Below are 25903 nucleotides of genomic sequence, written 5' to 3' on the forward strand. Positions count from 1 at the left end.
ACAAGCTCATACAAACTCAAGGGTGCTTGATCAACGAGCAGCTCCAGCAAGTGAAGACATCACAGTCTGGGGCAGCGCATGGCCGACCCCTTTACCTGTTGAACCAGCTGCTTTTGCCCTTGTTTCCAGGGAAAGGGACTCTAGAGGAATTGGGGATTTAGTGCTCTTGAGGTTTGGGGTTTTGGGTCTCTGGGTTTGGCCAGGCCCTTAGGGACTGTGGGCTGAGGTTGAGCCATGTCTCAAACTCTGGAGAAGTCAAGACAGGCCACAGAGTGGAACATCCAGAATCTACATCCCATTCATGCCAGGGCCCTGTTCCATCCACTGTCCGAGCAGACGCCACCCTACAAAGGTCCAAGGGACTCCTGAAAAGCAGGCACGAACAAACCAGAGTTAGTGCAAGGGCACGCTGTGGACCTACCAGCTTTGGCAAGACCTTTTGCTTTCTCTCTGAATCACAGAATCAATGGGATAGAGCATGCCTCACAGGGCCACTATCGGGATCGAATAAGATGACGGATACCGAAGTGCCCCCTTAACAATAAAGTGACACAAAGAGTTACTACTACGGTATTCTTGCTGCTATTATTGATTCAATGGGTAGACGGGGGTTCCTTTCCGGGAGTCCCTGGGGACTTGGAAGCGTTTCTGGGGCTTCCAGGGGGATCCCCTCTCTGCACTATGAAATTTTGACTGACAGCTCTTCCCTCTTCCTGAGCAACTCCAACATCTCTTACCTACAGCTGCAGCTGGGGAAGGAGTGTGTGTGTGTGTGTGTGTGTGTGTGTGTGCTCGTGCGCGCACGTGCGTGCTGCTAGAACACGGAAATCACATTTCCCTGTGTCAATATATCCTCCAGATGATGTCTGTCACTCACACCCACTCCAGACGTACCCCACCTCTAAGCTGTTGCTCCTGCTGTTCTCCACCTGGAACCTGCTCCCATCTCTGCCCAGCTAAGTGATTCAGGGTCCAGCTTCCATTCCTCCATCACCAGGGAGTCCGCCTGGATTTTTCCAGCCCAGTGGTGTCAATGGCTGGCACACTGGGGGAGGAGGGAAGGAAACTGGGCTTAACCTACAGCCTGTCTGGGCTGTGCCATGGCTGGTGACCAGTGAGCCTTCCTGGAGGGAGTGTGCCTCTGTTGCCCCACCTGGCTTTTGTCTGTCTCCTTCCCGGACTGTGAACTATTGCCAGGGAGTACATGGTTTGACCTCAGGGCCCAGCCCAGTGGGTGTGAGGCGACGCAGGGTGGATGGATCAGGTCTCCTACTTGAGCCACCTCACATTGGGGAGGGGGAAATCCAGGTTGGCAAAGAAGCTCTCAGAACTCTGATGTCAAAGGTGGGGACAGGGACCTAGGCCAACTCTAATTTGGGGAGACTGAGGCCCAAAGAGGAAAAGTGGCTTACCCAAAGTCACACAGCCTTGTGGTTTTGGACTCAAGGTTGGCAGTTAAGGTGGCTCGGGACTCCAGGGGTCTCGAGGCCCCACCTGCTACTCCAGGTTCACGTGGGCTCAAATGACCCCAAAGAACTTAGTCCCTGTTCCTGCCCGCTGTCCTCTCCTCACCAGGCTTTGGCTACTCGTCTTGAACTGACCTGAGACTCTAGCGCAGACCTGTGGCCCCAGCCAGGGAGGATGGTGGCTTCCTGAGGAACGAGGGAAGTTGCTGAGTGACAGGGGCGTCCCCAGCCTGGTGGGCCATCCAGACCACCCCAGGCCCTCCTGGTATTGAATGGAACATTTGTTGAGTAGAATTGAATTAACTGTTCGATTGCAGGCGATGTAATTTGATCTGGATTTTATGAAGCCCTTAATAAAGTCAAGGGATTACTGGTATCTGCTGCTTTTTCATCTGTTAAACCAGGCACTGGGCGGGGGGCAGGTTGCTCAGCTGGGAGTGAGTGTGTCCATCCGTGCTTCCTGCCTTAGCCGTCACCATGCCACGTGCCCCTGGGGAAGCTGCTACTTGTCTCTACTCCAGAAGCAAAAGTCTTCCTGCTTAAGGTAGGGAGTGCCCATCAACCCAGACAGTCCATCCGAAAGAGATGGCTCGTAAAGGAAGGGAGGTTGGATCTCCTTGGAGCTGGGGGTGGAGAGGAAAACAGTAACATTTATTAGGCACCTTCTGTGTGCCCAGGTCCTGTTCCCTTTAGTTCACTGACTGTTCGCAGCGTCCCTGCGTGCTAGCCACCCGTGGTGATCATGAAGGGATATGAACTAATATACCAATTTTCTTTCTCTTAGGCACTCCATTTGGAACTGCTGTTCTCTGTCCCCTTCAACATTAATTAGGTATGGCCATGTGACTTGCTTTGGCCAATGACATGTTAGTGGAAGTTACAAGTGTCACTTAAAAGAGAAGGCTTTAAGACCCCGGGTGGCCTTGGCTATGCCTCTTCTTGCTACCCTGGTGACTGGATGCACAGGTCGAGATGGTGGGCACTTCCTCAGCCAGGGGTCCTCAGTGACAACGAGGAGCGGATATCCCATGCTTGGAATGGGGGTGAGAAATGACTGTGAGTTATTTGAAATCTCTGATTTTGAGGTTGTTTGTTACTGCAGCAAAGCCTAGCCTCGCCTAACTGCTCCAGTGCCACTATTTTCTGGATAATGAAAGGGAGGCTCAGAAAGCTCCAGCAACTTGCTGGGGGAACCAGGGTGAGTGGGCGGCCAAGTTGTGTCAGTCTTAATCCATCAGATGCTAGGACCATGCTCTTTCCTCAGCAGAGGGGTCCTGGGGCTGCCTCAGGCTGGCTAGGTATGGTGAGAACCCAGCTGGTGGGGACTGAGGCTGGGGTCTCAGCACCTATTCCTCCCGATTTTCAACCCCTCACTGAGCACAGCGCCCCTGGAATCCTCACTGTGGCCCACTGGAGATGCTGGACGGGGGCCTTCAGTGTGTGAGAGGTGGAGGGAGGCAGGGGAAAAGACCTGGAGAGGTCTCGGAAAGGGCTCTGGGGCTGGACAGTGCTGGGTTCTAACCCTGGCCCTGCAGCCACCAGCCAAGAGATCTTGGGTGAGTTCCTGTCCTTTTCTGAGCCTCGGTCTTCTCATCCGGTGTCAAATGGAAATGATGCTACTCCCTGGTTATTGTGAACATAAAATGAGATGTGAAGATCTTGGCACAGAGTAGGGCTCAATACTTGAGCTCTGTTGCTATTGGAGGCTCCAGCCAGAGCCGAGGTGGCCCTGATCCTCTACCCTTCCCTTTCTTCTCTGCTCAAGGGCACAAAGCCAGACTTCACTCCTGCCTTCCCCAGACGCACCCTAAGGGAGGCTTGCCCGTTCGTCCCATGGGTGTCGACTCAGCCCCCAGGGGAGGGAAGAACAGCCATCCGTAACCCCATTTATAACTGAGGAATGGCAGTCCAGAGGGTCACACACCAAGGAAGCTCTGAGGGCCATGTCACAGTGCTGGCCTCCCTTCATGGAAGCTGCGTTTTGCCAGGTCTGGAGGGGACTTCCTGGAAGGAGGGCTGCTTGCGCCAGACGCAGCAGGTGAGGTTCCAGGAAGAGGAGCTGGACAAGAATTAGAGATTCCATGGGGCCAGTTCAGCTGCCCATGTGGCCTGGATGGGGCCTGGGCTGGTTCGGCCCCAGCCCCCAACTGCCTACTGTCATTCATAGCCTTCTCCCTCCCATTCCACCCTCTCCTCTGCCAGGATAACCCCTCTCTACAAAGCCACCTCCCCAAACATGGCCATGCTGGGTCCCACCGCCACACCTCTACTTAGGGTGGGGACTCCTCTTAGGATCTGGAACGTGTCTACTCGCTCCTCCCTATGTCCCCAGCAGATGCCGGCGACCATGGCCTGAGTGACCACACCAACAGCGGCTGCCATTCAAGGACAGCCACTCTGGCCTCCCCGCCGGCTGCACACCACAGGAAACCTTCAAGGTAGGTGCCACCATCCCCGTCTTACCGTTTGGAGAAACTGAGGCCTAAGGAGGTTCATTTGCCAGGGGTAGGAAGAGACGGAGCCAGAGAAAGACCCAGGTCTGTCTGCCCCTGAGCCTGTGTTCTCAAACACCCAGCCCCAGCCCCTGGAGAGACAGGTGAGGCTGATGGGTGGATGCCCCCGTCTCCTGCCTGCTCCTCACATCCTCCCAGCCTTCTCCTCTCCATTGCTCGCCTGTGTAGTTTCCTGTTCTCCAAGCAGCCTTCCACGTCTGTCCCGGCCACGTGGAGTTCCACTGCTGAGCTACTAAAGCCCAGTGGACTCGGGTTAGGGTGGACTCCTGCCCCTGCTGGGGCCCTGGGAGCAGGGCCTGCATCCTCTGCCCTCTGCTGCTTCCAGTGTGGCTACCCTCTCTGCTGGGCACTCAGGAGACAGGGGTGACTGTAAGGAACCCAGAAAGGGTGCAAAGAGTTGACTTGACTCTCAGGCAGGGTGCAGGGCTGCGTGTTTAAGGAAGAGGTTTACCCAAGGCCTGGACACTGAATCAGAGGGAACTCCAGACCCCACTTCGGCCCTGAACTGAGCTCTGGGGAGCTGAGGTCCCTGATCAACCCTCGCAGCCCCAGACAGCTCTGTGCCTCCCTCTTGCTCCCTCTGTCTGACTCTCTCTCTCTCCCTCCTTGCCTTTTCCCACCCCCTTCCCCTGCCCTTTTTCCCTTCCTAAAAAACACAGAGAAATGGGATTCTGAAGCCTACACCGCCTGCGAAGTGCAGTTCAGCCTCCCCAAAAGAGGAAATGCCAGCGCGGGTTCTCATGGCAACTCTGGCTCCTCCCCCCGCAGCCGCCCTGTGCCCATATGGTGAGGCGCGTGGCACCGGCTCAGCGGGGCCCTGGGTCTGGGGCTTGGCTGTAATGGGGGCCGTGTGAGTTCCCTCGGCTGCTCTGTCCAGCGCTCACCCTCCTAGGCACACGAGACCATCTCCTACAGGGACTCCCAGGCCCGTGCTCAGCCCTCCCAGGGTGTGGAGATGTGGGGTGACATTCAGGAGCGGCCCCAGCCTCAGTGGGGGGCTTTCTGTGGTCAGCAGCACTCTGGGGCAGGCTTTGAACTCTGCTCCCACTGGTAGAGGAAAGTGGGTTAGGCACCCTCTGCCCCTCCTTCCCTCTGCCTTTGTCCTTGACACATGCCCTGGACTTTGGGACTTCCAGGTTAGGTGTGGAGGGATGGGGGAAACAGGAGTGCAGCCAGGAGCTGGTGTCTTTGTCCCTGGCAGTGGCACCCTGGCTGCCAGCCCCACCCCATCCCGAGCTACTGCACAGGTGCCCAGCTGTCCTGGTCGCTGAGCTGTGGAGTGAGGGAGCAGGGCGTGAGCCCTAGCCTTGGCTGAGCTGTCCCAGGACACTGCCCCTCATGCTCCTAAACTCTCCCCATGCCCACCCCACCCAAGGCAGCTCCTACCAGCTGTGTGGACTCTTGGTTTTTGAGGACAGTTGACATCTCCATGACATATGAAATGGAAGCTGGTGCCAGGCAGGCTTGGGGACTGCAGGGATGGCAGCTGAGGAGCAAATCTTCTCAGGCTTGATACTCATCCTGCTCTTTTCCTAGGGCTCAGACAGAAGACAGACAGGGATGCCCGGGTCCCTGGCACTGCCTGGCTCCACCTCCCTTCCCGGACCTCAGAGTAGCTGCTTAGACCTCAGTCAGCCATGGCGCATCTTCAAAGAGCTGCCCTGGGTAAGCTAGGTGGAGCCAGAGCCGGGGGTGGGGAACGCAAGCCCCACGCCCGAGGGCAGTGACGGCTAGGGCCCACTCAGCGTTCACGAACGTGGCTCCTCCAGCAAGTGGGGCCATTCTCTCTGGGTGCGCTGAATGCCCAAACTCCCCATCCTGACCCCTCCTGCACATTCTCCATTTCAAACCCTTCTCCCCAGACATTCCCATGACTATCAGAATCAGGGAACCCCACAGGGGACAGGCTTGACCCCTGGGAGCACACAGATGGGGCCAGAGAGGGTGAACATTCTACAAGGTCACACGGCAAGTCTGGGGTGAAGTGGGGCCCAGAAGCAGGTCCCCCACCTCCCTGCCCAGGGTAGATCTCCGAGGATCTCTAGCCATCGACTGAAGGAAGGAGGGATGGATGTAGGGGGGCAGGGAGTAGAGATTCAGGAACAGATGGGCTTGGAGGCTCCTTGGCGGGGGCTTGAGGGAGGGGGAGGAGGCCCGGAGAAACTGGAGCTGTTACAAAGTTGCGAGTTAAAACATTCTTCACACTCCCGCCTCCTTTACTGTTCTGATGCACCAAGACGTGACAAAAATGTGTCAGATTTTTTAAAAACCACACACACACACAAATGCCAGTCCCCGTCTCTGCCGCCCGCCCAAGCTTGGGCCATCTGTTTCCCGGGGGTGGGAGGGGAGTGGGGCTTGGCAGTCAGCACCATCACTCTGGATGCCCTCAACCCGAGGTCCGGACCAATGGCCTGGCTCAGAGACAGCCCCAGGTGACGGCGGGACGTCTAGGAAGGGGAGGGCTGTGACACTTCTCCCTCAGCAGCGCCGCCCGGCCCTGCCCACCCTGGAGTCCAGCGCTTGCCTGGCACTTCACACCGAGCTGGGCACTGGCCCTCCTCTCCACTTGCTGCACCTGGGTCCCTGTGTCTGGGAGAGCCCTCTCTGGGACTCCCAAAGCCCACCCTTGTAGTACAGATGGGAAACTGAGGCCCAGAGAGGCGAGGAGAGGCCAGGTACACAGGGAAACAGTCTGTGTGCATGCTTCACCCATTCACTCAGCAAACACGGAGCAGGCAGGCTCTGGTGCTGGTTCTGGGCACCCTTCTCACCGCGTGTGGCTCCAGGAAAGGGGGACTCAGGGCAGAGCCAGCAGATGCAGGCCTGCTCTCCAGCAGCTCAAGGCCAGAGGAAGAAGACGAGCTGCGAGTAATAACAGGCTGACAAACTGGGACTTCTAACAAAAGAATGGGGAAGAAGAGAAAGCTGGCGGGCCTGCGGTGGGGGCTGGAAGGAAATGAGGGTGACCAGTCGTCCCCATTTATCTGGATTGTCAGCTTTCAGCACTAAGAGTTCTGCATCCTAGGGGCCACCTCGGTCCTGGGCAAGCCAGGCTGACTCTCACCTGAAGGCTACTTTACGTTGAGGACACTTGAGATGAGTCCTGAACATGATGAAACCAACAATGTGAAGATCTGGTGGGGGCGGGGGCAACAGAGGAGCTGGAAGACGGAGCGAGGACATAGCGGGAGAAGGGAGGGGACAGGGTGGGGCGGGCAGATCACACAGGGCCTATGGGCCCTGCAAGGGAGTGGGGATTTTATCTGGTCACAGGATTCCATTTTATTGTGGTCATTGAGTCAAATTAGAGAGCAGCTTGGTACATAGGTCACAGATTGTAGGGAATTTAAAAAATTCAGTAAGGCTAGAGGCCTGGAGGCAAGGGCAGTGGCTTGGGTACCTGGAGAAGCTGGTGGGGACTAGATCTGGCCAGGCCTCTGAAGCTTCCTCAGGGAGCTGGGACTCCAGCCGTAGGGCCTTGGGAGCTGCGGAAGGGTGTAAGCAGGGCTGGATGGGGTTAGAATCGCAAGGAAAAACCTTAAAGCTCCAGGCTAGTCACGGCTCTGTACAGGACCTTTTCCTGCTGTCCCCAGAGCACCCTCCACCACTGTCCCCACCCCCAAACCTTAGGGAGTCCTGTCATCTTCCAAGACCCAGCCTGAATGCCACCTCTTCTAAGAAGTCTTCCCCGGCCTGCTGAGAGAGACAGGTGTAACCATGCCCTACCTAGGACTCCTCCATCCAAGGACCCTCAAGCAGGGGTCTCAAGGGAGCCACGATGGCCACCCTTTCAGTTCCCACTGTGTCACAGTGGATCCTCAAGGCCATCTGACCAGAACCATGCTCCAGGTGTGGACGTGGAGGCTCAGAGATGGGGTGTCGTTTGCTTGAGACCACAGAGCAGTTGAAGTGTGAGGTCAGTTCAGAACCATGTTGCCTCTGAGTTCGGAGTCCCTGGGCTTCTGCCTACAGGAGTAGCTCGTGGGGAGAAACAAAGAGTGGGCAGCCACGTTCCCACAGAGGAACAGAGGAGTGGTCATTACCGTGGGCTGGATGGGCTAGGCGGTGGGGCGTGGCACCTGGCCGGGTGGGAGATTCATAATGGAAGTCTCCCAGATCAATTACTGTCTTACCAGGCAGCCTGACCTTGAAAGCTGGCATGTGGGAGAGGCCGGAGTGGGTGGGATTGGGCGGGGTGGGGCAGCCTAGAGCAGCTGCCAGCCTCCTCCAGCAGAGGGCACCCTGGGAACCAGGAGACCGCCTGGTAGACAGAAAAGGGGCGGGGCCTGACATCCTACCATCACTGCACATTCCTCTGTTTAAAATAGCGAAAGCCAGAATGCAATAAACCCTTCCCTACACTATGCTCCAGGAAGAGGTCGTCGGACCATTCTGAAGAGGAGGAGTTGGCGCAGTTATTTCTCCTCTCTGAGCCTCGATCTCCCTGCTGGCAAAATGGGGATCCTGGCCCCAGATCCATTCACCCTGTAGGGTTCGTTTGAGGCTTACGGTAAATAGGCCTAGAGATGGGTCCTGGGGCCATGTCCAGCCTGGAGTAGAGTCAAGGGTGTCCAGAGGGCCAGGTGGCCGTTTGGCCATGGTGACGTGTGGAGGGCTGCTGAGACCTCAGAGACCATCACTTCTGATTCCTCCCATGGCCGGGGTGATGATACTCAGCACCAAGGGACTTTCTCAGGGGTGCTCTGAGATCCTGAGGGGAGGATGCCTGGCCTGGAGCCCCGCCCTTGCAAGCACCTCACGGGAGCCTGGGGGGGCAGCAGAGTCTCCCTTGCCCTCCCAAGGTGATCATGAGCAGATCCCTGAAATGGTTTGCAGCAACCGCTGGGCTCTATTCTCTGTACCAAGTGGGAGCAGGGATGGAGCCCTGGAGGAGGGCGACGTCTGCCTCCTGCTCCCTCAGTTTCCCTTTGTCAACATTTTCCCCTTAAACTCCTACCAATTAGAAATTCATTTGGGTTAGCAGATAAATTGAGGGACTTCATACACGTACAGTGTTTAGAATGGTGCCTTCCTGGCCTGGGTGGAGAGGCAGATAGTGGAGGCTGAGCAGGCTTCAAGGGCTGAGTCTGTCCCTAGTTTTCCCAGTGTCTGGTTTGGGAGCAGAGGAAGGCACAGAGGCAGGAATGAGACCCCCGCCTGGATCACAGGCCTCTTCCCAAGACAGGTGGGCGGGAGGGAGGAGGACGGGGAGGGCTGCGGCTGCGCCTGAGGCTGGGTACCTGCTCATCACAGTGCTGGGCACTGCAGGGAGAGTGTGGGGAGATGGGATGGGGTCAGGGGGTGATTGTGGGCAAACAGTGGAAAATGAGCCCTTTAGCTGGCAAATGAGTTTAACAGAAATGAGATGGGCAGAGGCTGTGATGAGGATGGCAATGCCGGGCAGAGGCGAGCCGATTTTCAAGCAGGCCTGTGTGGGCAGGCTGGGGTGGGCCAGCTTTGTCCCTTGCCCTCAGGAGCCAGCCAGGCTGCACAGACAGTGCCCGAGCCCCCAGACCCACCCCACGCCAAGAAGGCAGACGTACTGAAGGGCCTTTGGATTGACAAGATCCCACAAGAGTGTGGGATGAAACTGAAGCAGGAGGGATTGTGGTCAGACTTGCAGGAGAAGTTCTTGGACAGCACGGGAGCACACAGGGAAGGCTGGGAAGTCCCGGGGACAAGCTGCCCCCACTTGCCTACCCTCCCAGAGGGGCGAGTCCCAGCTCTGCCTCAGGCAGCAAGCAGAGCCTCCTCACTGAGGGTATTCAGCTAGGGAAGACCTCCCAGGGGCAGGCCTCTCTTTGGGTCTCAGTTTGCATATCTATGAAATGGGAATGACAGTGCCTTGCCAGGTCATATGAAGCCCCCAGTGAGAGCTGGCACTGGACACTGTCTGTTTCCTGGGTTGGGCCACCATCCCTGAGAGGGCAGAAGGCAAGCCCTTCTCTGGCCCGAGGGCTCAAACGCTGCTGGGGAAACAGCCTAAAGCATGGCTCACAGCACCCCAGATCCTGTCCCCTTTCCCTCACTGATCGCCCTACCCTCTGCTGCTTTTTCCCTCCTGCCCTTCCCGGAGGGGCCTGAGCAAACACGGACCGAGTGGCCCACATCACACACAGGCACGGGCCAGCCCTCTACCTTTGCTGGGCCTCAGTTTCCCTGTCTGGACAAGGGCTGTGCCGACTCACAGGGTTTTGGATACTCCAGGGCTCATGTTCTGGAAGGGAAGATGCTGTCTCTGATTCCTCCTGTATCCTCATGGACCACTCCTGCCCAGGACACTGCCCACCCACCCCGCCCGACTCCCCTCCACCGGGGCTCCATGGCCTCCGAATGGGGCAAGAGAAGACGGTAGGTAGGTTGAGGCAAGAGCCACCTCCTGATTGAATTAGACCTTTTCTAGCTCCTTACCCCACTGATCCAGGAGGACACACATATGTGAGTGTGTGTGACCCTTGCCTGCACAGTTCTGGGGACCCCAATGCACAGCCCCAGGCAGGTAGGGTTAGCAGAGAGAAGACGTGGTACTGGCAGCTCATCCCCCACCCCCACTGCCTCAGCTGCCCCAGCTCCTGCCCAAGAGGCCTCTGAGCACTGGGTTGCAGCTTGGCCTGGCTGCAGGGAGTGAGAGAAGGGAGAGAGGGGGGAAGGATGAGGTTGGCTGGGGCCCTTGCGGACAAGGAGGCAGGAAACTCTTTTCTATGAGGTTCTCAAGGAAGAAACAGGCCTGTAATCCAAGCACTTTGGAGGCCAAGGTGGGCGGATCACCTTAGGTCGGGAGTTCAAGACCAGCCCGACCAACACGGTGAAAGCCAGTCTTAAAAAAAAAAAAAGAAACAGGCTGCCCAGCCCCAACTGAGAACATGACCCCATCCTCACCTTCTCTCAAAGCCATCACCCTCCATCCTCTCTTGAAGCCACTCCAGCCCCCTTAACTCCTCGTTGGCAGCCCCCAGCTCAAGGCCAGGGACTAGCTTCCCTGGTCCTGGGTTTCCCTGCATGCCCAGCCTGGTGGTCAATACTCTCTGAATGCCCGGTGAGTGAAGGGAGACCGGCCTGCCTCTCTGTGACCTAAAAGACAATCTCTTTAGCTCCTTCTAAAGCCGGGGGCTTCGGGTTCCCTATTTTAAAATACTTTGAGGTCCATGGGCTGACTCCTGAGCCATCCTGTGCACATGTGCCCTCAGCTTGGTCACACGCAGGCACACACAGCATGTGCGTACACCAACAGATGCATAGGATGACAGCAAGGTTTCAACAGCTGACCATGCCACGGAGCCCACACTCACCTGGGCTGGGAAAAAGACAGGCATTGCGGGAGGCTCTAGCCACAGAGACTCTGGTACAAGTGAGGCCCCTGCAGGAAGGAAGCCGGTGCCTTGCCACCCTCGAAAGGCAGGACTCCACCTCTTGGGGAGCTGGAGATGCTGGGGGTCACCCCTCACCTGACAGGCCTTTTGATCAGCTCCACAGACATCCAGTCCAGGGCTCAGCCTGCCCCAGTGGCATTTGGAAGTCCTTCCTAAGATCTAACTTAAATCACCCATCTCTTCATTCAGTAAACGTTCTCTACCCATGTCATGCCCTGGTAGAAGGAAGGTGTGCTGGGCCACCTGGGGCTGTGTGTGGTGTGGGGGTGGATGAAGAAAGTGGTCTTGGTGTCTACCACTGGTGGCGGGTGGGGAGGCTTCCAGGATCCCTGGGTGGCTCAAACCGTGGTCATTCCCATGATTCTGTTTTCTCGGCCAAATAGGGCCTGGTGCAGGCGGGAAACCCTGCCACCTCCCTCTGCCACCCCCCTCTGCCACCCAGTCCAGTGAATGCCTGCCTGACCTCACTGGTGGGGTGGAACTCCACCCGGGACGTTGGTCCTGTCCAGGGAGCCCATTTAACCACTCAGGGCTTTAGTGAACTCCCCACCCACGCTGCATCCTGAAACAGCAGTGTATCTTCAGGTATTTATCTGCCCTTCTCTCAGAAACCTCTTCCCGCCCCTGAGGCATCCTACCCAGATCCCCTGCCCCACTGCCTGACATCCCACCGGTAGGGATCCTTCCTCAGTGTTCGGGTGTTCTCTGTGTGGGGTTGCTCTTACAAGCCCCAGCTCCAGAGATACGAGTCTCCCCTACCACTCTGCCCCTCACACCCTGAGTCCCAGGGACTGAAGCTGGAGGGTCCAGTGGGGGCTGGGGAGAGCCTGTCACCCTCCATGCAATCAGCCGAGTGTGGCATAAATGACCCACGAGTCCTGGGGCCCGGCACAGGAGATGCTCAGGCCCAAGAGTGAGGTCACCTGGACAGAGAGGCCCAGGGAGGGGCCAGGCAGGGCGAGCCTGGGCTCCCACACTGCAGAGCCCCTCTGGCAGGCTGCGGTGGGACCTGGCAAGCCCTGCCTCCGGACCTCAGCCGAGCTTGCAACACCAAGCATCTGCTGGGGAAGGTGCGGAGCTGCCACAGAGCCTTCCCTGGGAGACTGACCCAGATTTCTCTCTCCCTCCCTCCCTCTGCCACACAGGAGTACTGTGTGTGCATGAGTGTGTGTGCGCGTGCGCGAGTGTGTGTGTGTGTGCACGTGTGTGTGCATGCGTTTGGGTTCTCAGCCCTGGCAGGCAGAGGGGTGGAAAGGGAGGAGGCTTGCTGAAAGCTCTGGGAAATGAGACAGAAATCCTGCCCAAATCCCTGGCCGCTGTCACTAATAGCTGAAATACGCTCTTGACAATGAGGTGACAGTCCCTGGATGCGGGGGCCTGGCCTTGCTGCCAGGAGCTGGTGCCCCAGGCCTGTCTGTTATTCGTGGGCCCCAGGCCTCGTGGATGGCGAGGGGGTCATGACCCAGCCCTGTCCCCATCCTCTGGCACTCCTGACATCTTCTTTCTAGGCAATGTCCCACAGTTTTCCCTGGCGCTTCTCTGGGAAGCAGTGAGCTCCTGGTCAGGAGCGTGGTACACGTGGCGGGGGAGGGTAGGTCAGGACCCTGTGGCAGGCACTCGGGTTTGGGCAGGGAGGTGGCTTGCACGAAAGAGAGCTGGAGGGCTCCTCCCAGCCTGAGCTTTCCCTTGATGCCTCCTTCTATCCACAGTGCTGGCCACCAGGAGCCCCCACCCCATCCAAGTTGGCTGGCCTTCCTCCCAGGAAGCTAAACCTCAGGACTCAGGGGGATGTCCTTGAGAAGCGCCATCGAGGGCTGGACCCAGGCCTGAGAGCAGCAGTTTCCGGAGCATCTGACTCCAGTGGGAGGGGAAGGGTGTGTCCCTGCGGGGCTGCCGGCGATGGCGGGGGTTCTTGTGCACACATACAGATACAGAATTGTACTTCAAGGGACATGCTCCTTCAGACTTGTGAGCACACAGCCGTACACACGTGACACACATACAGAGACCTGCATGTACAAACAGAGGCATGCCTGTACACCCGAGTGCCTGAGCTCGTACAGAGGTGGGCACACACCTGGGCATACAGGTGGAGGTGTGCCTATATCTGCCCGTCCACATGCGGGCAGGAAACACTTGCTTCCCTTGTGGGCTACTCTGAGCCTCGTGAGGTGTGTGAGAGGCATTTTCCCCAGAGATTGTCCATGGGATGTTCAAGCCAAATCCTGGCAAAGCTTCCAGAGTTGACTCCAGAGGCAATCCCTCTCCTCGGCCAGCACTCCATGCCCCTCGCCCAGCCCTCGGCACTCTGGTGGACTCTGTGCCATGTCCTTCCAGCCAGGCCTTTCCTGCCTTGCTCCACGCTTGGCAGACACCGTGCTCTGCCCTGACTCCTGAGAGCTAGAGCCCTGTTCCTCGAGGCCTCCAGCATCCCCTCCTGCTCACCCACGGCTTGTGTCACCCTGGGTAGGGCTCTGCCACTGTCTGGGCCTCAGTCTCTCTTCTGCCTATTGGCGGGGCTGCTTTGAGGGCAGGGAGCTCTGAGAGCTAGGAGACAGGTGAGTGCCACCACAGTGGCGAGTGCCCTCCAGGCCAGCCCCAACCCACAGCGGCCCTTCCCTGCACCCAGGGCTATCCTCTGTCCTCACACATCTCCTCCACAGCTAGCTGGCTCAGTTGCCATGCTGGGAATCCCACCCACCTGCAGACGCTGACCTGCCCACCCTCACCCTCCACTGGGCAGGTGAGGTGAGAGGTTGAATTGACCCGCCTCCAGGCTGCCCTGCATGTGTCCTGGGCCCTTTCGGACCCAGGACCTTGGCACAGGCTGTTCCCTCTGCCTGTGGTGCCCGCTCCCCTCCGTCAGCCTAAAAGCACCTTCTTTTCCTCAATGAATCCGTTCAAGTGTTTGCTCTTCCGTGCAGCGCTCCGCCCCCATCCCAGCCACCCCCATACAGTGCTTTGGTGCTGGTTCACTGAGCAAGTTTTCCCCAGCACTGGTCAGCCCTGGCTATGCTTCCCCACCACCAAAGCCATGGGCTCCCCCAGGGCACAGCAAGGACCTTCTCATCTCAGCATGTTCAGACCTTCCGGAGGGCCTGGCCCAGAGCACACAGCATCCAGCAAGTGGTGGCTGAATGAATGAATGAGTGAATGAGTGAATGACATGGACATGTGGATATCTTTGCCAAGTCCTGTCTGTGAGCTGTCACAAGCTTCCCAGGTCCCCTTTGAGGGGGTGATCCTTGGTGGCAGGGCTGCCTCTCTCTGCCAGGGAGTCGTGCAGTCAGAGGCTCACCTCTCGTTCTGCAAACACCCTTGGCGGAGGCGCTGTGCTCAGAAAGTGTGCAGTGCTCCTGGGGGAACCCGGGAGGGAGCCACGGGGCCTGTGTAATACAGAGCTAAGATGCGTTTGCTGCCGTCTTGCTACCCTCATCTGCTGGTTACCGTGAGCCGGCACTGGGCTAGGGGCTGGGGAATAGCTTCTGCCTGAGGGGCGTACAGGGGAAGAGATCAGGTGAAGGAAATGACGTAGGCGCTGAAGCTGGAGGCAGAGGAGGGGGACGGCTCAGCGGGAGAGCCTGGGAACCACACAGCCTGATTCATGCTGCCCACCACCTAAGAACCTCGTGACCTGGAGCAGCTAACTTAATTTCCTTGCATCTCAGTTTTCCTCATCTGTACAATGGAATGGTAAGTGTATTTACCCCATAGCATTGTTCTGAGCATCAAATGCTTGTAAGATGCTTTTAACAGTGCCCGGGACATCATAAGTACTCCAAAAACAAGCCCTGACACTCTGAGTCATTGGATCATTAGTTCAGGGCAGCCCTAGGCTAGGCATGCAGCAAATGGGCAGGCTGGTAGCACAGGAGGCAGTCAGGTGGCAAGGGCCAAGGAACTCCGCCTCCCTGAATGACTGGTGGCTTGGCTTCTTGTGCTCAGGGAAGCAAAGGATCTAAAGAAGGCTGGCCAGAGGGACACTGAGATGAGCCATGTGGCTGGGGGACAGGATCCTGACCCAAGAATTCTGTGAAGGAGGAGGAGGAGGGGAAGCCTGAAGCGGAGGGGCAAGGAGGGTCTGGGGTCTGGGAGTGCCAATCCTAGCCTTTCTGCTCCTAATAAATAATGCATGGATGAGGGGCATGTGTAGTGCCCCACAGGAAAGGGCTGTGCTTGCCTCGCTGTGGAGGTCAGCACCAGCAGAGCTGTGCAAATCGGAGTGCAGCCGGGCAAAAGGGAGGAGCAGGGCGGAGGCGCAGGAGCGGCTCTCCCACCTCTGGCTATCTGGGCAACCCCCAATGGAGCCCTTCTAGGCTGCGGGCGCCTCAGGCCAAGGTTTGTGGACCTTCCCAGGGATGTGGAGCCTGCTCTTCGAGCCAAGCCATCCTAGCAGAATAGGGAGGGGTGAGGGGCCGTGGGGTGAAGGAGGCGGCTGGGGACTATACGAGACGAGGTGAGCTCCCAGGGGCTGGGCTCCAGGACAGCAAGTCCTTGGTGGAGGAGGGAAGTGGGTGGACTTTCTTCCTCTGCTCGGCCCTGCTGCTTCTCCTGCTTTCTATCTAAGGCCACCCACCCCCATCCCACCATCAGCCTTGTCAGTGTGACATTAATGGGCTGACATTAACAAGCCGGAGCTCCTCCACTTGTCTGCCAGGTCGAGCCTCAGCCGTGGAAGAATTGCTAACTACAGCCACCATAAGGAAATATCAATGATGGACATCAATATTATTGCCTCCTGCATCCCTGCCTGTTTATTTGGAGATGAAAAGAGGCCTGGGGCCATCTCTCCAGGAGGAAGCTGAGTGATGACAGAGCGGAGAAGAGCTGCACGTGGAGACGCGGGCATCCTCCAGCTGGACTCATTCAGGAAACCAGGCCCCGTCTCCTCCAGGCAGAGTCCTCCCCACTGAGGGCCCAGGGCTAGGGCTGGGGCTAAGAGCAAAGGAACCTGTGCAGGGAGGAGGAACCAGTGATCCTGCTCCCAGCCTTGGTCCACCAAGTGACTGCATGCATGTCTCTTTGTGCCTCAGTTAACTCATCTGACAAATGGGTTCGAGAATTCCAGTCCTGCCTACCTTGTGCAATGTGGGGAAGTGAACGAGGTGCAAAATCAGGGTTGTAGAAAGGCGACCCATGGTGCAAACGCAGCGGCTTCTCGGACTGGAGGAGACAAGTGGGGGAGCTGAGCAACGGGGCGGCACCAGCAAAGGGCTGGACATGTCCCAGCTCAGCGAACGATCTGAAGCAAATATCCTCCCGACCATCCCCTACCAAGCACTTTGTCGGAAATCAAACAAACTCTAAACACAAACACCAAAGCCAGAGAGAAGAGGGGAGAGCTTGACTCAACGGCGCAGCTGCTGTCTGGGGTCTCCGAGCCCCGGAGCCTGCGGGGACTTGCAAGACTTCCAACCCACACCCCAAACCCTGCATGTAATGCCAGTCACAGCCTGAACTCTCTGGCAGGGCAGCCCTTCACCCGCTGAGAGAGTCTCCCAGGCATGCACACCCCTATTCAGAGAAACAGGGGTCCAGCTGAGAAGCCCCTTTCGAGACCACCTGGACAGCCGATACCTGCACTACACTTGTCAGGGCCACGACGCACGCGCAGGAACCCGTCCACACGGCCGGCAAGTTCATGAGGGTGTGCACTGACCAGAAACTGGCAAGCACACACACACAGAAACAGCCCCAAACACAGAGATACACCTGGAAACATACACTGCACAGTATCCAACACACATGTACACACACAGGGGAGCTGCCCTGGGGAGTGCAGGGGGGAAGACACACACACACACACACACACACACACACACACACACACACAGAGCGTCTTAGGCCCAAAGCTGGGTTCTTCCTAGCCCTTGGGAACCTCTCCCTGCTGAGAAGGAAATAAAAAACCCATGTGGTCTTCAGACACACGTGGCCTCTCAAGCCACAGACAAGCCAAGCAGTAGCAACGAGACTGGTCGGGAAGCAAAGCCCGGTGTGGCCTGAATATCTCGCAGGAGATTTTGCTTCACAGAAAATCCCTTCTTCACCGCTGTGCACGTCAGGGTATAATCACCCATTAGGTAGCAGAGCAGAAACCTGGGAGGGTGTGTGCACAGCTTCCGGTCTGGGCCATCCCTGGGCCTCTGCCTCTGCCTCTGCTGCAGTCCTGGCAAGGGCCATCCTGTCTCTCACCTGCCCCCATCAAGGTCCAGAGGGAGGACAGCTGGCTGCCATTTTGGGACATGGAGTGTCCTAGCTTAGGGTCGCCTCTGCCCCAGTCCTCAGACTGTGCCAGCCCGTAGCTGAGGAAGGGCCAAAGTCCCCCATCCCTTTGCCCACCACGGTCCTTCCCCCAGCTCTTCAGCAGGAGCACAGAACCACGGCTCACCTCACTCCCTCATCTTCCCCCTTCCCCTCTCCAGCCCATCAAGGTGTTTGTAGTTCTCTGAGTGAATGGCAGGAAAGACTGACAGGTACACACCAGAGGAAGGGAGAGAGGACATCCTAGCTGGGCCTGGAGACCCTGGAACACCCTCCCTCGGTCCTTTTGTCCTAGAAAACGTCCACACAGGCTAAGCTAAGCTCAGATTGTATCTCCTCCAGGAAGCCCTTGGGGACTGCTCCCACGGTCAGGAGCCTTCTCTGGCTCCCATAGCCCACTGTGTTCCTCTCCATCACTGCTCAGTAATCACAGGCTGAAAACACAGATGCCTACGGGGGCTGAGGAGGGGACGAAAGTGAGTGAAGGGGCAAAGGTCATGCAACGGGAATGGGCAGGGCTTGCACACTGGAGGGCATGCCCCTGTCTAAGGCCTTTTGAACCACACCGTCTCATGGTCCAGCAACTTCACACCTAGAAACCGACCCAGGAAAACTGAAAACACTTGTGCACAAGGGTTCACAGCAGCATTATCCACAATAGCCAAAAAGTCAAAACCGCCCAGGTGCCCATGAATGAATATATAAACAAAATGTGTTACAGCCATACAATGGAATATCATTCAGCCAAAGAAAGGAATGAGGCACCGATACATACACACGAGAGCACGACGAACCTTAAACACTGTGTGCTGAGCGACGGAAGCCAGGCAAAAAAGCCCACATGTTGTATGATTTCATTTCTATGAAATGTCTAGAATATGCAGAGCCAAAGACACAAAAGTGGATTTGTGGGTGCCAGGGCCGGGGAGGAGGGGAGAATGGCAGGAACTGCTAAAGGGTGCAGGGTTTTCTTTTGGGGTAATGAAAATCCGCTGGAATTACATAGTGGTAAGGGTTGCACAATTGGGGATATGCTAAAAACCACTGAACGGTGTGCTTTAAAATAGTGACTTTTATGGCACGTGGGTTGGATTTCAATTTTTAAGAACCGAATTGTTTAAAATGGAACAACACCTCCACAAGCACATGTGTGTCTGCGGCCTCTCGTTTTCAGCCTCTAGTTTACACATTTGTCTCCCTCACAAGAGCGGAAGCTCCGGGAGGGTGGGGCCCTACCCGAGGCACAGCCGTGGTCCCCAGAGCTGGCATCTCAGGGCAGGCACTTGAGCCACGACAGGGACCCCAGCAACGTGCTAACCCAGAGCACACTTCATGCTCTGTAAAGCCTCTGGTCCGGAGCCACGGCCCAGTCTCAGGTGAAGTCACCGAGGCCCAGGCTCAAGGTCATTTGCCCTAAGGTCACTTGACAAGCGGGAGGCAGAACTGGGCATAGAAGCCAGCCCTCCAGACTCGGTGCAGCAGGACCTGGGGGCTGGCCGCTGCTGGGCAGGGGAAAGTAGAAGGCAGGCAGCTCTGCAGCTGTTTCCTGCCTCAAGGCTCCAGATCTCCGGGGCCTCAGAATCAGGTCCACCTGCTGGATCTGGCCTCAATCCCCTTTGACAGACAAGCACCACCCCAGCGCCTCCAGCTCAGGCCCTGTCTATCATCCCTCCAGACTTTGCTCACACAGGGTCCCCTTCCTGGAAGGCTCGCTCAGGCTTCCCAGGCACCAGGCACACTTCCTCCCTGCCCAGAAGCCTACTTCATCACCACCCGCCCCTCCCACAGGGCCCCTCCCCAGCTGAGCCCTCGTAGCCCCTCTGGGAGGGTGTGCAGGTAAGTACAAGGGAACAGCTGGACGTGCACCTGACTGCGGGGCCACCCGGGACCTGGGCCAGCCTGGAGCTAGAAACAAGTCTGACTACCAGTGACTAGGTGCCAGGCCAGGGTTGCCTGGCAGGGGAAGGGAGGGAAAAGGGGAGAAGAGAGAAGAGGGGGAAGGTGGGCGGGAGAGAAGGAGAGGGATAGGGAGGAGAAGGGGCGAAAAGGGAGGAAGGAGGAGAAGAAAAGGCGCAGGAGGACATGGAGAGGAAGGAGGGGCCGCTCTTAGCCCCAGGGTCCCAGGAAGGCTAAGCCAGAGCCCAACACGGCAACGGTGACGGGGCTGTTGGGCAGCCGGTTACCTTCAGACACACGATGACACCCAAAGAACAGATCGGTCCTCCTGGGCAGAGTGACGTTAAGCGGAGAGGAAGCCCCTTTGGGGGAGAGGCCCCAACTTTAGACCAGCAGTCACGCCTCCTTCCTACTCCCCCTGCCCCTACGCAGCAGTGAGGTGGGGAGCAGCATACGGCAGGAAGATGGTCCCAGCCTGGTAGCCACCTGGGCCTCCTGCTGTGTCCCAGTTCAGCCTAAGGAGCTCAGCCACCCTCCTGGGTGACCTCCGAGGTCAGACCCTCCTGAATGTGGTTGTAGACTGAGCCTTGACCCTGGCAGGGTGGACTGGCCCCCAGGGAACTGGAGGAGGCCCCAGATGGCTCACTGTCTCCTCTTACGCCACAGGGCTGGGTGACAGATCTGGTCTGTGGGTGTCAGAGACAGGTCCTGGCTCTGAGTGACTGCTGGCAGCTGGGCCCGAGGTGGCTCATGGGTGGCTGATTTCCTGACCTTCTTGAGACCAAACATATGACCAGCCTCTGCCTCCTCCTCCTAAGGCCAAGCACATGGGTACGGGAACACAGCAGGTGTCTAATAGATGCCAGCTCCCTCTCTGAACCCCAGCCCCAAGTTTCCTCAGAGAAGCTGCTACTCCTGTCCCCATGCCCCCAGGTCTCCCCACCTCCCCTCCACGTGGACTCAGTGTGTCTCCTTCTCAGGCCTGGGTGAAGCTGTGAATCCCCTCCCCGCCTCCCCTCCCTCCTGGCCTTTCCCAGCCCAGATACATATCACACCAGCCCCCATTCAGTGTCCTCAGCTGGCTGTCAGTTAATCCCTGCAGAGGTGTTAACTGATAATTAAGATGTTAGCTGTAAACTTAACGTGTGATTCCCTGCCAGGAGTATTTTGGTCTTAACAGGTTGCTTTTAGAATGGGAAAACCTTCAAGGCCCAGCCAAATGGCAGGCAGGGATGCAGAGCGGGGTGTTGGAGGGCATTCTGTGCCTGGAGCCCTTCTAGCCTCCAGAACCGCCTCCTCATCTCTGGCTTCACTGAGAACAGAAGGCAGGGGTAGGAACCCAGAGCTCTGCCTTCAAGTGTCAGCCCTGCACCTGTGAGACGACGATCCTGGACATGAGATGAAACCTCTCAGAACCTTAGTTTCCTTGTCAGCAAATGGTGAGACAGAACACCGACCTTGCAGAATTGCAGGGCAAACTGACCAGGCTGACAGGTAAGGCCCTGTATGCTCAGCACACAGGAGCCCTGAGAGCTCCCCTCATCCCCGACTTCCCTCTGCTTCTTCCCAAACTGAAGGTAACTGTGTCAGCTTCCACTTCTCCCGCCTCCTCACACCAACTCCAATCAATCACCAAGTCTATTTTCTCCACTTCCTAAATCTCTCCCCAGGCAAAGATCAATGGAATCAAACAGCGAGGCCTGGACAGACATGAGACTTTGGGGACATTTTAGCAGATGACAGGAATGGAGCTTCCAAGCAGCAGGGAAAGGCACTCACCCCACAAACAGTGCTGAATCAACTGCGAGTCATTTGGGGAAAAAAACCACTTAGATCCCTACCTCAAACCACACAGAAATGCATTTCAGATGAACTAGAGATTTAAGTATTTGTGAATATCATAAACAACCGGAAAACATTACAGGCCAGTATTTTCAAAACTCTGCAGTGAGTAAGGCCAGGAACTCTAAAAGAAAGGATTGATAGACTTGACCACAGGACAATCTAAAACTTTTAAGGGGTTAAATAAGTTCCATAAACTTAAATAAAAAAAAACTTGTGAATAATGATTTGCAACATATGCCAAATAAAGAGTTAATTTCCTTAACCTCTTCTAAATCCACTTGCTTTTACAAATCAATAAGATGCATTTCACTGCATCAATCGCTGAAACCCAGTTGCCCAGACAGTGACCAGTTTTCAATCTGCATCCTCAGCCCCTTTGACACGTGCTTGAAACATGACACGTGCTTGAAACATGTCCTGCCCTTGCCTTCCAGGACGTATGTGCCTGGTTCTTTTCCATCTCACTGGTTGTTCCTTCTCGGTCACCTTTTCGGTTCCCTCTCAGCTCCAGCCTCTAACTGGTGGACATTTTTGGGCTGGGCCATTGGTCTTTCCTATCTACTCTCCTCTGATGCTCTCCTCCAACGTCATGGCTTTAAATACTATATGCTGATGGCCCCAAATTTGTATCTCCAGCCCAGACCTGTCCCCTGGACTCCAGTCAAATACATCCACCTGTCATCTCCATGGTTCTGCCAGGCTGTCTACAGGCATCTCACAATTTACGTGTCCCCTGCCAGGGCTGGCTTATGGGTGTGTGGCCTGGGCTCTGCACTCAGAAGGACCCCAGGCTGGGTTGAATGCTCAACTGTCACCTCCCACTTTGAAACTCTTAATTTTTTTTTTTTTTAACAAAAAGTCACCTGTTCAGTGTGGTCTGGGTCCCACACATTATGTAACCATTTTTTCCAAATGACTCACAGTTGTTCAGCACTGCTGTCCACCATGGAGCCACGCCCCTTCCCGACACCAAACCCGCTCCTCCCCACTCTTCCCATCGCCATCAATGGCAACCCCGCCCTTCTAGATGCTTGGGCGAAAACCCTTGGAGTCATGGTTGGCTCGGTTCTCTCTCTCCCACACACCACCTCATCCAATCTGTTAGCAATAGGATTTCTATTGGCTCTACTGTGAGTATGCACGTGGAATCCATCCACTTCTCCCCACCTCCACCAAGACTCCCTGGTTCAGGCCTCCACCACCTATTCCCCATCAGATCTCCCTGCTTCAGTGAAAAGCCAGGTGATGGCAAAGGGAGCTGAACCCGGGATGCCAAGCCTCCTGCAGCCAAGGTACTTTGCGGGCATGCCGTGCAAGACAGAGCCCGAGCAAACGCAGACAGTGAACGCAGGACAGCAACGGGTAGCAGGGATGGCGGCTGCCGGAGGGGTCTGGTGAAAACGTAATTCCAATCATGCCACGTCAGTATGCAGAACCTTCCGTGGCCTTCCCCACTTCATTCTGGGTAACAGCCAAGTCCTCCAGGTGGCCCACAGGCCCACGTGATGGGGGCGTGGTCCATGTCCGGTGGCATGGCCCACTCCCCCCCTCGCTCACCCTGTTCCAGCCGCACCAGCCTTCTTGCCATGCCCGCACAAGCCAGGTCTGCACCTGACTCAGCATCCTTAGACCTGCTGTTCCTGCTGTCTGGAACGCGCTTTCTGCCAAACATCCACTGAACTCAGTCTCTCACTTCTTGCAGGTCTTTACCTAAATGCCACCTCTCAGATAGACCTTCCCTGACGACCGTGTCCAAGTTACCCAGCACTTCCCATCCCCCTCCTCTCCATGATTTTTTTCACCCTAGCACCTAACACTCCCACACACGCGCTGTATTTTTCCTTGTCCGTATCTCCTCCGTCACAGCTTACGTTCCTTGGAGCAGGTATATTTTGTCAGTTTTGTTCACTGTGTGGTCCCTAACCAAAATCATGTCTGACACATAGTAGCTGATTAGTCAATACTTCCTGAATGAGTGGATACAGAAGCAGAGGACTTGACATGAACAAGCAATTTACAAGTGAAGAAATAGAAATGGCCAACGAGCATATACAAACATGCTCAACCTCATTAGCAGTTTAAGAAACACAAAGTAAAATCATTTTTATCTGTCAAATTGGCAGGGATTAAGTGATTAATAATTCCTGTGATTGGCAAGGGTGAGGGAAGGGGCATTTTGCACACAGTTTGTAGGAGCATAAATCGGCTCAACCTTCTGCAGGGTGATGTGGCTGTCTGGAACAAATCAAAGGTGGAAATATGGGCACCCTGTGACTCAGGAAGTCCACTTCCAGAAACACTCCCGAAAGAACTATAGCACAAGCACACACAGATGTGCAAACCCAGAGGTTCCCTGAGTGAGGTTTATAAATAGCCAAGTGCCAGAAACAACCTCAATGGCCGCCAACGGGATTAATAATTGATGAATAATTTGCAGACCATCATACAGTGGATATACAAGGATGGGGAAGAGCTCTATGGAAGGAGCTGGGATGAGCCACATGACATACTGTTGGGTAAAAATCAAGTGCTGGAGCAGTATTACTACTATGAGCCCATGTTTTTCCTTTTAAAATATGTTGATAAGTACATCAAAAAAAGCCTGGAAGGGGTATATCAAACTAGTTATCAGTGTTAGCTCTTGGGAGGAAAAGACTACAGAACGGGCTTGAACTGCATGCTTTAACTACCTAGAGACAGACGGATAGCTAGACAGATGCATAGATAGATGGATGATAGATGCATGGAAAATAGATAACAGAGAGAGAACAGATTACCTTAATCAGAAAAATGATTCTGCTTAGGGAGAAAATACCTTCTGCGGTTCCCCAATATCAAAGGGTACAGAAGTAAGCCAATCCAGGCCCTTCATAACCTGTCACTGCCTCAGCCCTGTTGCCCCTATCCCCACTGTGGCTCCCCAAAGTGCTCTGCGTTCCAAGCTCACGACGCAATTTTCTATTCCTCGTTCCTTTCACAGCTCCATGCCTGTCTCACAGCTCTGTTCGCAGGCACAAAGGCCCACCCTGCCCCACCCCATGACTTCCTCAGCCTGGACTCTGCTGTCCGAGAGTCAGAGGGGGGAAGATGAGGAACTATACAGCACTCCCAAAGATCAGGACTGCTGCCCTGCCCCCAGCCAGAACCGCCAGGTCTCTGCCCTAGCGATGGCCTGCAGCAGTGGGGGAATCAGGAAATGCCCCTTGATTGTGGCCTGGGCAGGCTGGCTGCAAAAGGCACTGGAGGCAGCTGATCTAAGGAGGCCAGGGTGAGCCCAGCAGGGAGGTCTGGCCAGAGAAGGAGGGAGACTGGGGGTTCAGCCCCCACAACTTGGGTTGCCAGATTTGGCAAATAAAATTGTATGTGCCATGTAGTAGTTGAGATATATTTACACTGAAAAATTATTTGTTGTGTGTCTGAAGTTCCAATTTAACTGGACATCAGTATTTTTTTCTGGCAACCCTAGCTGCTTCCCCATCCCATCTCTTGGGTGACTTGGCACCAGGCAGAAAGCCCTTCACCTGGGATGTCCGGAGTGTTGGAGAAATACCCCCTCGCAGGCTCCCCACTCTGAAAGTTGAGACAGGCTCGTTCTGGGTGCTGGCAGATGTCCCACGGAGAGCTGGTAACTTCCAGGGTAAGTGCCATCGGGCAGTGCACTGGGCAGTGGGGTAAAAAGCCAGGCGAAGGCAAAGGGAGCTGAACCTGGGATGCAAAACCTCCTGCACTGGTGCGCAGCACAAAACAGAGCCTGAGCAAACGCAGACGGCGAGCACGGGACAGTGACGGGGTGGCAGGGACGGCGTGGCCCAGTGCCTCTCAGCATCCCAGGACGCAGCCTGGGGAGGAAGAATGGCCGCAGGGTGGCCTTCCTTCGCAGAGGTCAGGAACTCCTCCACAGGAGGCCCCCTGCTGCCAGGGCCTTCAAAAGCCACACTGTGTCCCCCACCATGGCCCCTGGCAGGGGCTCATTCACTAAAGGCCGGCCTGAGTCGGAGGACCTGGTCCTCAGACCCAGAGTGTCCCACCCAGCACAGAAGCAAGAGGCCGGTGAGCCCACCTTGCTCTCCCCTACCTGGGTCAGATGGTGTCGGGAGGCAAACAGACTGGCCTCTGGGGGCCTGGGGCGCTGCAGCCTGTCCGTCGAGGTCCCAGCATGCACTGTGGAGGAAGAGCGGGAAGGTCAGTGGGGCAAAGACGGGGCTTCCTGCTACCCCGGGTGAGACCCACTCAGCAGAGCTCCCCAAGGGGGATCCCACTGCCCAGCCCTGCAGGGCTCAGTGCTGCCTCTCAGCACAGCATGGGCTCCTCAGCGCCACCCCACCCACTCCCCAGCACCCTGGAGTGTGGCCAGTCCTTGAATCACATCCCCGCGAGCATGAACACCCTGGCCTGGCATTCAAGCCCCTGCTAAGCCCCTAACCTTCTCACTGCCTCTCCATGTCCTCCAAAGGTCAGCCCCACCTCTACAAGTTTTGTTCAAGTGCACAGACACACAGATGGACAACCCCACCCCATTCTCTCTGGGACTCTCATTGTTACCAACGAA

At 56.4% G+C, this 25903-nt stretch overlaps 1 protein-coding gene across 5 annotated transcripts in view; it reads right to left on the reverse strand.

Annotated features, from left to right (window-relative positions):
* LINGO1 (leucine rich repeat and Ig domain containing 1) overlaps nucleotides 1-25903 on the reverse strand; it is a 161217-nt gene that overhangs the window by 41463 nt on the left and 93851 nt on the right. For 3 of the 5 annotated variants that reach the window (XM_017518604.2, XM_037734935.1, XM_037734936.1), the window contains one exon: nucleotides 25430-25515. The exons of 1 other annotated variant lie outside the window; for it this stretch is intronic. The gene's annotated coding sequence lies outside the window, so the exon portion shown is untranslated. Of the gene's footprint in view, nucleotides 1-19402; nucleotides 19415-25414; nucleotides 25516-25903 lie in introns of those variants that run through there. One more of the 5 variants, XR_005198339.1, reaches the window with a different exon arrangement.

Source organism: Cebus imitator, unplaced genomic scaffold (assembly GCF_001604975.1).
Source record: "Cebus imitator isolate Cc_AM_T3 unplaced genomic scaffold, Cebus_imitator-1.0 Scaffold689, whole genome shotgun sequence".
NCBI classification, from domain to species: domain Eukaryota; kingdom Metazoa; phylum Chordata; class Mammalia; order Primates; family Cebidae; genus Cebus; species Cebus imitator.